The sequence below is a fragment of the Capra hircus genome, chromosome 14 (genome assembly GCF_001704415.2).
Source record: "Capra hircus breed San Clemente chromosome 14, ASM170441v1, whole genome shotgun sequence".
In the NCBI taxonomy this organism is placed as follows: Eukaryota; Metazoa; Chordata; class Mammalia; order Artiodactyla; family Bovidae; genus Capra; species Capra hircus.
Window position 1 is genome coordinate 65,774,850 of NC_030821.1, and position 12,938 is coordinate 65,787,787.

At 47.9% G+C, this 12,938-nt stretch overlaps 1 pseudogene; it reads right to left on the bottom strand.

Moving 5' to 3' along the window:
- LOC108637484 lies at window positions 2,759–3,281 on the bottom strand (annotated as a pseudogene).

Consider the following 12,938-nt stretch of genomic DNA (forward strand, 5'->3'; position numbering starts at 1 on the left):
AATCCCCGGGTAGGGAAGATACCCTGGAGGAGGGCATGGCAACCCATACCAGTATTCTCACCTGGAAAATCGCATGGACAGAGGAGCCTGGCAGGCTATGGTCTATAGGGTCACAAAGAGTCAGACACGACTGAAGTGACTTAGCTATAATGGTCTAGAGAGTGAACATGGGGTGGCGGTCGTGGTGTGGAGTAATCTTGACTCACTTGATGGTGATCAGGGAACGATCTTTGCAGGGAGGTGACATTTGAGAAGGAATCTGATAATCACTCCATAATATTTGTTGAATGTATGAATGAGCCAGGCAGAGTCATTCATGGTTTGATTTGAAAGAAAACATTTTAGACAGAAGAAACAGAATATATGAAGGATCTGAGTTGGGAATGACCAAGGCATATCTGAAGACTAGAAAGAACCTGGTGGAGTGGAGGAATAGTGAGGAGAGGGAGAGGTCAATGAGAAAGTCAGAGGTAACCAAGGCCTTATAGGTCAAGCTGAAGAGTTAGTTTTTATTCTGCATGCAAAGCGAAACTATTGGGGGAGTAACATAATCCAGTTTACACCTTAAAAATATCATTCTGCAATATGATGCCACTTCCAACCCACCAAAATGGCTAAAATTAAAAAGACAGACAATATCAACTGTTGAGATGTGGAGCAACTGGAACTCTCACACACTGCTGATGGGGGGAGAGATTGGTATGAATACAATAATTGGGAAACTAATTGGCTGTATCTCTAAAGCTGAACTTATATATATACCCCATGACCCACTGATTTCATTCCTAGATATACACTCAACAGATAGGCACACATATATTTGCCAAAGGGTATGCACATGAATGTCCATAATAGCCCCAAATGCTCATCAAGAGTAAAACAGATACATGAATGTGATATTGTTATGTAATTAACTACAGGGAACAGGTGTAAGCAAATTATAACAACACATACAATGAGAATGAATTTCATAAATTTAGTGTTGAGCAGAAGCCATACCGAAGGTTCAACTGTCTAGTTCCATGTACACGAACATCATAAACAGGTCCAAATAAAATGAGGTGTTGGAAGTGAAGATAGTGGTTGCCCCCAGAGAGTCTAATGACTGGAAGGAGGTATGTAGGGGCCTTTTGGGGTACTATCGTATCATGTTTCTTAATCTCGATACTGCTTACACACATGTGTTCAGTGAATTTCTCTAATTGTTGGGGCCTTCTGGGGTATTATCATATCCTGTTTCTTGATCTGGATACTGCTTACACACATGTGTTCAATGACTTTCTCTATTATCTCTTTACTCTTGCTTCCCCAGGCCAAATGGGCCTTGAGCCCAGAGAGATGAAGAGTGTGGGAGAGTATTTACCCCTGGCCACTAGAGCATGGTCAACTTTTCTACTTACTATCACAGTGTTCTCAGGAGTGTTGAGCAGATGAGATTCATCCATTTTATAGGCCAGGACTTTGTTGTTAAGTGATCTGCCCAAAGTCCTGTGCCCTCATGGAACCCACCATTGTTTCCATTTCTCCATGTTGCCTGTCTGATTTGGAACAACTGGTTTCTCATGCTCCCTTTTAGCTCCATGAGTCCAAAATATTACATTTGCTTTTGAGAATTTGAATTTTGAAACTAATTTAAGAAAATACAATGCTTTGACCATTATCCTTATTTATAGAGTCTTGTATCTAATTATAATTTTTTAAAGCAATGTTGCTGATTAAGGGAATAAATATTATAAGCAAAAAAAAAAAAAAAAAAAAAAGGAGAGAGACAGAGAGAGAGACTGGAGGCCCTTAAACTCTAGGGGGAGAAATGGTGGTTTTTTTCATTGTCAGATTTTCTCAGCCCCACTGCATGGACATATGGAACTGTGTGTGATATTTTTACTCTAACCACAAAATTTCATGAATTTTCAGTCACTGAATAATAAAATAAATCAACATTCTAGGTGAAAAGATGGAAGCAATTTTGAGGGTAAAAATATTTCCTTGAGAAATTCTTGAGAATCTAAGACTTTGACCGCATTCGCTGGGACTGAGCCCTTAGAATGAAAGAGTAGGTCACTGTGTCCCCATAGGCCATAGGATGGGGAACCAGTGGACAACAATCTGAGATCAGTTTAGTCAACTGCAGCTAATAGCTAAACATTGTTTGTTAATAGGCAAATAAGAGAGTTCTCTTTCTGCCCTGTAGAAGAGAATAGGAAGTGTGGGCCCATCAAGGAAATTAGCATTGGCTGAGTGCCTCTTGGGTGGGCCCTCTGCTCTCCTGTTATTTGTTACCTAAACAAGTAGAGGCTGTTTATTCTTACACATACAAAGGACCTTATGGGTATGGAAATGGAGTTTGACTTTCTTCCTAACCATGAAGTGAAGTGAAGTCGCTCAGTCGTGTCCCGACTGTAGCCCGCCAGGCTCCTCCGTCCATGGAATTCTCCAGGCAAGAATACTGGAGTGGGTTGCCATTTCCTTCTCCAGGGGATCTTCCCGACCCAGGGATCGGACCCAGGGATCGGACCCAGGGATCGGACCCGGGTCTCCCGCATTGCGGGCAGACGCTTTAACCTCTGAGCCATCAGGGAAGCCCTTCCTAACCATGCCAGAGATTTAAGAAAGGGAGTGATCCGGTGAGATTGATTGATTGAGTGAGTGGTTTTTCTGTGAAGAGCTCCTTTATTGCCTGAGGGACTCTGGCTCCACACTGAAGAAGGGGTTTATTTGGGTGAAGGCATTGGTGGCTTTCAATTTCAAGCTCTGGTTCTCAGCCTTCGGGTACCTGTGCATGAATCGCGGCAGCGAGGGTGCACCAGGTTAGGGCCCCACGCACTTTGGCTTCCGGACCAGGGATAGATTCCAGGCCCCACAGGGTGAAGCTGCTGAAACTGGCTGGCTGTGGCTCCAACCAAGCGGTCGAAGTCCCCATCAAGCCATCGAAGTCCCGTTCCAGCGCCTCCGGGTTTTCCACGAGTTCCTGCTCCTCTCGCTGCGGTCATCCTGCCTCCCCAACACCTCTGCCTTCTCTTCTGTCACCAGCTGCCCCACGAAGCCGGGCAGCACCCCCACCTCCTGGCCACGTAGACTGCGGGCCCCGAAACGACGCTTCCAGTGCGTCGGGACCCCGGCGGATGGATGGCTGGGCAGAAGAAGCGCCCCACGGAGGTGGGCGGGTTAACCCGGACCTCGCAGGGCAGAAGGTGCAGCGAGACGAGGGCGGGGTCGGCCAGGGCATCAGGGCGCAGGTGCACGCAGCGCTTGGCCATGGCTTCCTCGTCGCTGTTCGCCATAGTCCGTCGCGACTCCGTAGCTCGCAGGCCAGCTTTATTTTTTCGAAAGATAAATGGATCTATTGTTCCCCCACTTCTTCCGGGAGTGTCGCTCCAATCCTGACTCCTGGTGGCAGGGCAAGAGTGATAAGAGGAGAGAATGGAGCCAGAGAGTCGTTAGGGAGCCCTTTTGCATAGTCTGGCGACAGATTCCCATCCAGTACACCGGTGAAGCATCACCATCACCTTTTCCCATCCTTTCTGCTATCATCGTCATTTACAGTGTCACTGTATATTTATATTTCAAATGGCATTGACATTCTTAATGTCACTGCACATTTTTACTTCTCTATGTGTTATTGTCTATGTGTTATTACCTCCACCATATGTGGTTACTAGTTTTGCCTTCGACATTTATATGGTCACCTTAAGTGCTTCCTCCTCATCAAGCCCTGAGAAGGAGGAGGATATTATCATTCCTAAAATATAATTTGGGCATCATGTCCTAGTGGGGCTGAGTAGCTTGCCCAGGGTCTACTTTCAGACTGGAAGGTCTGGAGGGTGACTGCTCAGGATTCTGTGATCTCATCATCACCTCCAGTTTGAAGATGGGCTTAAGTAAGGGCAAGTGCTCACCATCCTCCATGATGGATATAGAGATATAAAGACTGTTCACTGGGGACATTGTCCATCATGGATCTTTGAGATGATGGATAGAGATAGAAGGAGAGAGAAAAGGAATTATTATAACATGGTCCCAACTTGCCATGTGAGGGAGCTGAAGGATGAAGGAGCTGGCAGAAGGTAGCAAAAACTTGGACACCTTCATTGCATGTAAATTCTGATTTTACAGGTGGGGAGACAAAGGTCCAGGGAAGGGACGTAAATTATAACAATGTTGTTGCTGTTTAGTCGCTAAGTCCTGTTCGACTCTTTTGCAACCCCATGGACTGTAGCCCGCCTGGCTCCTCTGTCTGATTCTCCAGGCAAGAATACTTGAGTGGGTTACCGTTTCCTTCTCCAGGGGATCTTCCCTACCCAGGAATCAAACCTGCATCTCCCGCATTGGCAGGCAGATTCTTTACCCCTAGTGCCACCAGGGAAGCCCATATGGGTGTTATCTCTTCCAGTTCTTGCAGGAATCCTATGAAGGAGTTACTGCTTTTCTGCGGGTGCTATAACAATCCCATGGCCTGAACCAATAGAAATGCATTATCTCAAGTTCTGGAGTCCAGAAGTCCAAAATCAAGGTATTGGCAGGGTTCTCCCCTTCTAGAGGCTTTAGATGAGGAAGGACTCTTCTTTGCCTCTTTGGGTTTCTGATGGCTTCAGGCGTTCCATGGCTTGTGGGCTGCGTAACTCCAGTTTCTGCCTTCATCTTTGCCTCTGTGTCTCAAATCTCCCTCACCCTTTCTCTTAAAGGACATTTGCCATTTGATTTATGATCTGCCTAGTTAATCCGGGATTATCTCATCCTGAGATCCTTTATATAACTGCATTTACAAAGATCTTTTTTTTTCCAAATAAGGTTTTATGTTTTGGGGCCATGATTCAACCCACTACAGTGAGATAGCATCATCATCTCCATTTTACCACAGGGGACCCTGATGCTCAGAGAGGTTAAGAGATATCCCCAAGGCCACATAGCTACAGATGGCTCTTTGTAATGCGTTATGTTTAATAGCAGAAATGGTATTTACAGCCAACCGACAGATAGCACTTATGTATATTAATTCAGTTAATCCTTGCAAAAACTCTATGAGGAGGCACGTGTTATCATAATCCCCAATTTAGAGAGGAGGAAATTGAGAAACAGAGAGTTTGGTTAATTTTATCAGGGTCACACAGCCAGGCACTTTGGCTCCATCTGTGCTCTCGTCCACTCAGAAACTGCCATATAGCCTCCTCTACAGACGGGAAAGGTCACCACGCAAACCACTGTTAGAGATGTTTTCAGTGGTGACTGGAAAGTCTCAAAAGGGGGTTTTGAGAAGGGTCCCTAAGATCTAGTGGGGGAGATAGACTATGTGCTCAGTCACTTCAGTAGTGTCCGACTCTTTGTGATCCCCTGGACTGTAGTCCACCAGGCTCCTCTGTCCATGGGATTCTCCAGACAATCTGGAGTGGGTTGCCAATTCCTTCTACAAGGGATCTTCCCAACCCAGGATCGAGCTCGCATCTCTTTCATCTCCTATATTTCCAGGCAGATTCTTTACCACTGCACCACCTGGGAAGCCCCAGACAGACAGACTGTAGGCAAGATTACAGATCCATGGGGCTGTGCCAACCCCGGGGTACGGGGGACACCGCTCTGCACATAGGAGGCCTCAGTTCCTGTCTCTGGGCTCTCACCTCCTGGCTAGCGGTCCCAAGGCGAACCTCCCTGTGCCTTTGTCCTGCACTTCTCTGCTTATGGCACAGTCATCCTGAGAGTCCGTCAAGCTAGCAACTGCGTGCTCTCTCTCTTCTTTGCTCCCCACCTCCTGCCCTTTGTGCATCAGTTAGTGTCCAGCTCCCTGTGGACTCTGTCTCCTTGTTTCCTAGGTCCTTGCTGTTCTATGAACAGCTGTAGCTCACTGTGGGATAGGAATAGCAGCGCATCTAAACTCTCTGGATTCCTCCATCCTTCCCCTGGCTGCCTGCAGAGCGGTCTCCCTGCAGCCCTCCCCGGGAAGGGCTGAGCATTCATTTGCTGAGCAAACCTGTGTTGGTTACCTTCTCTGTGTCAGGAACCAAGGAGACAGATATGGCCAAGGCAACCCTGTTCTCCGTCCTCATGGGACTTCCATTTGGGTGAGGGCATCAGCTAAATAAAGTCAGGAAAGCAAATTAAATAATAAATAGTTATGATTAAAGGTATGAAAGAAAGACAAAGGGGTGAGAAAGAATAATGCAGTGGGTGGGGTGGAGGCCGTATTTCATTTTAGACAGTTGATTTTTTTTCTTTTTTTGGCTTTACAACATTCAGGATCTTAGTTCCCTGACCAGGGATTGAACCCTTATCCCCTGCATTCGAAGTACAGAGTCTTAACCACTGGACTGCTAGGAAAATTCCAGAAGGTATTTGATATAGGGTTTCAGGAAGGTGCTGAGGAGAATCTGGAAGAGTCTTGTGATACCTGAGCCAGGTAATAGGGTACAGTGCTTAGTAAGGGAGCAGTAAATGTTAGTCATTGTCATTCATGGGTTACTTCACTCAGCAAACATTTTCTGAAGGCTAATTGTTATACTGGCTTCCCTGATGGCTCAACAGGTAAAGAATCTGCCTGCTAATGCAGGAGATGTGGGTTCGATCCCTGGTCTGGGAAGATCCCCTGGAGAAGGAAATGGTAACCCACTCCAGTATTCTTCCCTAGATAATCCCATGGACAGAGAAGCCTGGCAGGCTACAGTCTGTGGTATCTCAAAAGAGCTGGACACAACTTATCAAGTAAAAAGCAACTGTTATACCTGTGCGCACAGCCCCTGGTGGTCTCAGTCTCAAGTGGAGAATTATCTGAGCCCTCTCAAACCCACTAGCATTCTGACTTTTGCCATGCAGATAAGTTAAGTCAAACACATCTATAGCCAAAGTGGGGATTAATTCTGTTTTCTTATCCAACACTTTACAAAAGATAAGTGTCTCAGAGGCTCCGCTAATGAATTCTACTATTTTCTCCTCAGTCTTATCTTAGGTGTCTGCACGTTGCCTCACTTCCAGGCTGTCTCAGAGGGTTTTGATTTTGCAGTTGCCCTGGGGTGGCCTCTGGTCTCTGAACGTAAGGAGAGCCAGAGGGTCTTTTGGGGAAAATGCAGAAACAGCCTCCAATGTTGAATAGGACCAGGCTCTTGTGCTTGCATCCTAACTTACAAGCACTTGGGATTCTTGAATCTCTGTCCTCAAATCACCATTTTCTGGACCATCAGCTTGTTCTGGGAGCATCACTGGGGATTTCTGGACCACAGGCCCTGGAATCCTAGTTAAATCAAACAAGTAAAATGAAGAAGAAAAGAGACTCATGGATATCTTTAGGGAAAGCAAAACCCAAACTCCCTGCATGAAGAGAATTACGTGGTGTTTGAATGGGAGACTAGAATTCCTATAAGACTGCGTGAGAGCTGACATTTCAGAAACCAGATCCTTCCCTCCAGCCCCCTCAACATTGGCTTCTGTGTTAACGTGCAGCCTCTCGGGATGTCATCCCAAAGACTTATGTTGGCTGGACGGAGAATAGGACGTGGTGGTGACATGGTGCTAGCAGATGAGTTCTCTTAGATCATTTCTCGTGTCTGATCCTGGGCTTCTCTTCCCAGACCCTAACTCCTCCTTGATAGGCATTTGGCAAACGTTGCTCACCTTGGGATTTTGGGAAGCTGCTCGAAAGCTATATCTTGTATACATTGACCGTGGAGTCCATTAAAGAGTTGCTAGTCCCTATGAAGTGGTTTGGTAGTGATTTAGTCACTCAGCTGTGTCCAACTCTTTGACCCCATGGACTGTGGCCCACCAGGCTCCTCTGTCCATGGGATTCTCCAGGCAAGAATACTGGAGTGCGTTGCCATTTTCTTCTCCAGTGAAATGGTTTAGTTCAGTTCAATACACATTTACTGAATACCTTCTGTGATGTGGTCCCCATCCATGAGATGCCCCTGATGAAAAGGGAAGATGAGGAGGTGTCTGTCGTGGTGGCCCAGCCTGGGACCGAGGATGGTGCAGGTCATCAAGATGCCTTCTGGGGAGAGATGTTGTCTATGTGGGATAGACAATACCTCCTCCCCAAATTCATGACAACTCGGAACCTCAGAATGTGACCTTGGTTGGAAGTAGGGTCTTTGCAGACGTAAAAAGTTAAGGATCAAGATGCAATCATACGAGTTAGGGTAAGCCCCAAGTCCTATAAGAGACAGAGGAGGACATGCAGAGAAGGTTGTGTGATGATGGAGGCAGAGATTGGAGCAATGCAGCTACCGGCCAAGGAATGGCAGTGTTCTCCAGGAGCCCCTGGAAGCTGGAAGAGATGAGGCAAGATTCTTTCTTAGAGCCTTCAGAGGGAGCCCAGCCCTGCCGATACCTTGATTTTGGATTTCCAGCTTCCAGAACGTGGGAGAACAACTTTCTGTTGTTAGAACCTGCTGAGTTGGTAGAGTTTGTTATGGCAGCCTTGGGAACCCCTGGGAGCCAACACAGTGTCTGAGCTGAGTCCTGAAGGAGGTATCAGAGCCTTGCCCTCATTCCCACACTCTTCTCCCAGGTTGGAGCACATGCAGTTGGGAAAACGCCATTGGTCAGTGACAGCCGGAGCCTCATTCACCTCCTTACCACTGTGCCTGCATGTAGGGGCTTCTGCTCAGTACTTGTTGAATGCATAACAGCTTATAAGTGAATGAAGGAAGAAGAGAGCAGTGCTCTCAAAGGAGGATCAGTGAGCAAGAGGCAGGAAATGGGTTTTCAGGTGTGAGAAACTGTGGCAGCCAGAGGGGAGGGGCTGCTAAGTGTTATCTGTGTCAGTTGCTTCTCCTTGGTTCAAGTGGGTACTGAGTGAATTTTTTCATGGGGGATGTGCAGACTGGCCAGTGAAGAAGACAGAGAGAAATACCTAATACAGAGGAAGAGAAGGGACCTTGACTGTGTCCATTGTCCACTCAATGTCAGACACTGTACTGTGTCTGTTAATGGCCATCATCTGTCTTGTCGTTCTCCAGACAATCCCTCAGGTAGGTAAAAGTCCACCCATTTTCCAGATGTGGAAACTGAGGCTCAGAGAAGTGAAGTAACTTGTTAGATGTTGCACTGCCAGGGAGTGACAGACCCTGAATCCAGGCCCAGGTCTCTCCCACTTCCACATTTCTGTGCCTGCTTCCACAAATAAACAATTGTTGGCAAGGGAAGGTTGTTGGGGTCCCTGAGGCTGGGGAAGGACTCAATGCCGTCCAAGTCCAGATGACTGGATTGGGTGAGGGGAAGGGGAAGATTTTCTGAAAACTGATCCGGGTGGGCATGTGGAGTTCTGGGGACCTGGATCTCCTGATGGCTGTCAGCTGTGCCATTTTGAATAGTGTTCCCATGGTTAAAATCAACGTCCTTTTCTTCCCCATCATATTTCATACTGCTCTAGTCTGTGTTTTTCATTGTTCTCAGGTCAGTCTGCAATAACAATTTTTAAAACTTAAGCACCATTGGGGTTCTTTCCTGACTTAAAAGCACCAGTGCATCTGATAATTAAGCCCTGGTTCTCACCTACAGCAGCAAGAACACCCCAGTGGTGTTTAGGGCCTGTTCGTTTGTGCAGGCACTCATTCATTCCACAAGCACTTCAGCATCATCTGTGTGCCAAGCAGTGATTGAACTTGGCCCAGGGGTTTATAGGGCACTGAGACTCTGTCTTTGCCTCCACAAAGAGCACCTCTTCTGGCTTCATTCCAGGTCTCTATGGTGCTATGGTATGAAAAGAGCTGGAATAAAGGGAGGGAAGGAGAGGGAAAGGTGGGTAGAAAAGTTGGAAAGGGTTCCATGGAGGAGGTGAAGGCTGAGTAAGAGTTCAGTAGGTAGGGCTGGGGGAGGCGTTGGAGCAGAAGAAGTAGCCTGTGGAAAGGCACGGGGGTGTGTTGGAGCTGTGTGGAGAGGGTGGTGTCAGACGTACTGAGAACACGTTTGAGTTAAGCCAGTTATCGTCCTTGTCAGGGTGTTACAGAGTTTTATTATAGGTGGCAGGGGTACTTGGTTTTTAAAACGTGGCTATCTGGGGCTTGCTCTCCTTCATCAGACAGAGCATGTGCTCACGCTCAGTCACACCGTCATATCAGACTCTGTGTGACCCCATGGACTGTAGCCCACCAGGCTCCTCTGTCCATGGAATTTTCCAGACAGGAATACTGGGGTGGGTTGCCATTTCCTCCTCCAAGGATCCCTCTCACCTGGGGATCGAACCCACGTCTCTTGCGTCTCCTGCACAGGCAAGCAGATTCTTTATTACTGAGCCATCTGGGAAACCCACATCAGACAGGATATAAAAGAGGATGAAGCAGGATTATAAGGGGGAGACCATCTGGAGGGGAGACTGGACCCTCCAGGGCGGGGTTCACCTCCTGAGTCACCACTGCTCATGGGGACGAGAGTCAGGAAGGGTCTGCATGGGGTGGGGCCAGGATGCCAGCAACTGTCTCTCACTGGGGCCATGTAGCTCTGCCAGGGGACTGCTCTTGTAGTGTCTGCTGGTCATTTCCTGGTCAGCGTGGGGCCTGATGGTGGTCTCAGCACAGCAGGCCTTCTTAACAAGATGCCTGCTGGGAGTCAGGGCTGCGGCGGGGGGAGGAGGGGGCGTGTCTCAGTGCAGAAGCTGGCAGCCCCTCCTGTGCCCCACTTACCGCTCCCCCGCTGCAGTTTCTTTCCTCCGGTGCTGTTTTCTCTGCTAGTCCCCCTCCTGCTCCCTGGTGTGCTGGGACAGGGTGTTTGATGCTTTTGTTGATGTTTTCTTGCTCACTCCTCACACTGCTTCATTTCCCCCTCTTCCCTTGTTGCCTGTTGAGATGATTAGTCAGCCTAGTTGACATTTTTCCACTTAAAATGTTTCACTGCTCCTGGCTAAATATATTCTGACCTCAGCTCTGGACCGTGACTCTCTCCTCAACCAGCAAGACTGAGGACACTTTGTGCCAAAACCTTCTCTCTCTTTCGTGTTGGTCTGCGTTTATCGTCAGCAGATTGGAAAGGATTCCTCGGGTGCTGAGGGTCATTTTGCAGCCCAGTTCAGATGTGGGGATTGACCTCGGGAGGCCCAGGTGTGTGGCATGCACCTGTCACAGAGACATCTGATCTGACGCACGGAGCTGGCCTGCGATGTGTGTCCTAATGGGTTTGGCTCTGGGACATCTTTCTTTATAAATCCCAGCAGGCAATTTACATAGTTTTGTGCCCCAGGGAGACTTAGACAGCTCTGAGTAGCCACAGACTCTGGCAGCTTATTAAATATTGGATAGAGACGAAGGGAAAAGAAAGTCAAAGCATTAGCAAGTCTCTGACAGAAGGATTGTTGGAGGCCACAGGAGTTTATAGATGGCAAGACGCCTCCTTCTAATTCCAGGCAAATAGGGCCCTCTGGACAAAGCCTGCAGGCTTGACTGAGGTAGGCTGTGCCACTCAGAGTCACCAAACTTGCTTTAGGAGCGGAAAGGAGAAGAAAGCGGGAAGGACAGAGTGTTCTCTTAGCAGAGGGCCTGGGGGAGCTTAAAGCAGTGCCTATGCATCCTTAGCTCTGAGTTTGAGATGGAAATCCCAGAGATGATGTTGATTCAGCCTCTGGGTCCACTTACTAATTCTTTCATCCACTCATCATGTTTATCAAGGATCTGCAATCCTTGTGGCTGACACTGAGCCCAGCCAGCCCTGGCTCTGGGAATGCAGAGGAAAATGGAACAAATGTAAGACTATAGAGGGGAAGATAATGATTGAATTATTACAGATAGGATGAGGGCTTCAGAGGGGTCATATCAGAGACAAGGGGGTCATTTAATAGGAGAGTTGGCCCAGGCCAGGGTGGTGGGGGGCATGGAAGGCTTCCTCAATACAATGACTTTTAAATCTGGAGTGTCAAGTATAAATTGAAATTACATTAGGTGAAGAGGTGAGGGAGGTGGTGTGTATTAAGCAGGGGCAAGAACAAGTGTAAAGGCCCTGTGGCAAGAGAGAGGAGGGGGACTAAGAAAGGATGACTGAAGCAGAGATGACTGTAGGGAGCAGGGGAAGGAAAAGAAGTCAGAGAGAAAGGCAGGGGCTGGGTCAGAGAAGCCCTGGAAGCCAGATAAAGGCTAGATTCTTGCAAAGGTCTCTGGAAGACTTAACATCATTTTGAACAGGAAAGTAACATGATCAGAACTGAATTTTTAAAAGAATACTCTGCCTGTTATTTGAGGAATGATCAGAGGGACAGGAATGGAAGCAGTGAGTCAATTAGGAGACTGGTAGGAGGCGGGGGGATGGCTGCACTCAGAGAAGCAGTGATGGAGACAGAGGGGCCAGAGGTATTGGAGGTCTATTTCAGGTTTGTCATCTGGCGACAGGACCAGATGAGGATGGATCAGATGGAGGCATCAGCAGAGACTCCAGGGTGCAAAGCACATGGTTATGAACTGGGCAAGCATTTTCTGGTGGAGGGCACAGCAAGATTGGAAACAGAAAGTGGAGAATTGCTGGAAATGTATGAGCTGGAGGCTGAGGCTGAACAAGAAATGGGGACGTATTGGGAGGTGAGATCAGGAGACGAGAGCAGAGAGGTGTCCAGAGCTGGTGGGGGAGCGAGATTGCAGGTCTCTGCAGGTGGCCTGAGACAGCTGGGAAGGCTCTGGAGGGAACAGTGGAACGATCGATTCTGTCTCACTTTTGTGTGTACCAAAGGTCACTCCAGGTATGTGGTAGGCAGGAGGAGAAGGGAACGACGGAGGATGAGATGGGTGGATGGCATCACCGACTCAATGGACATGAGTGAGTAAACTCTGGGAGTTGGCGACAGACAGGGAAGCCTGGTGTGCTGCAGTCCATGAGGTCGCAAAGAGTCGGACACGACTGAGTGACTGAACTGAACTGAACTGAAGGGCACTCAGGCTGCTGTGTTGAGAAGAGGTTCAGGGGCAAAGTGGAAGCAGAGAGGCCAGTGAGGAAATGATGGTGATGGTTTAGCTGGAATCAAGGTGACGGCCAGGACC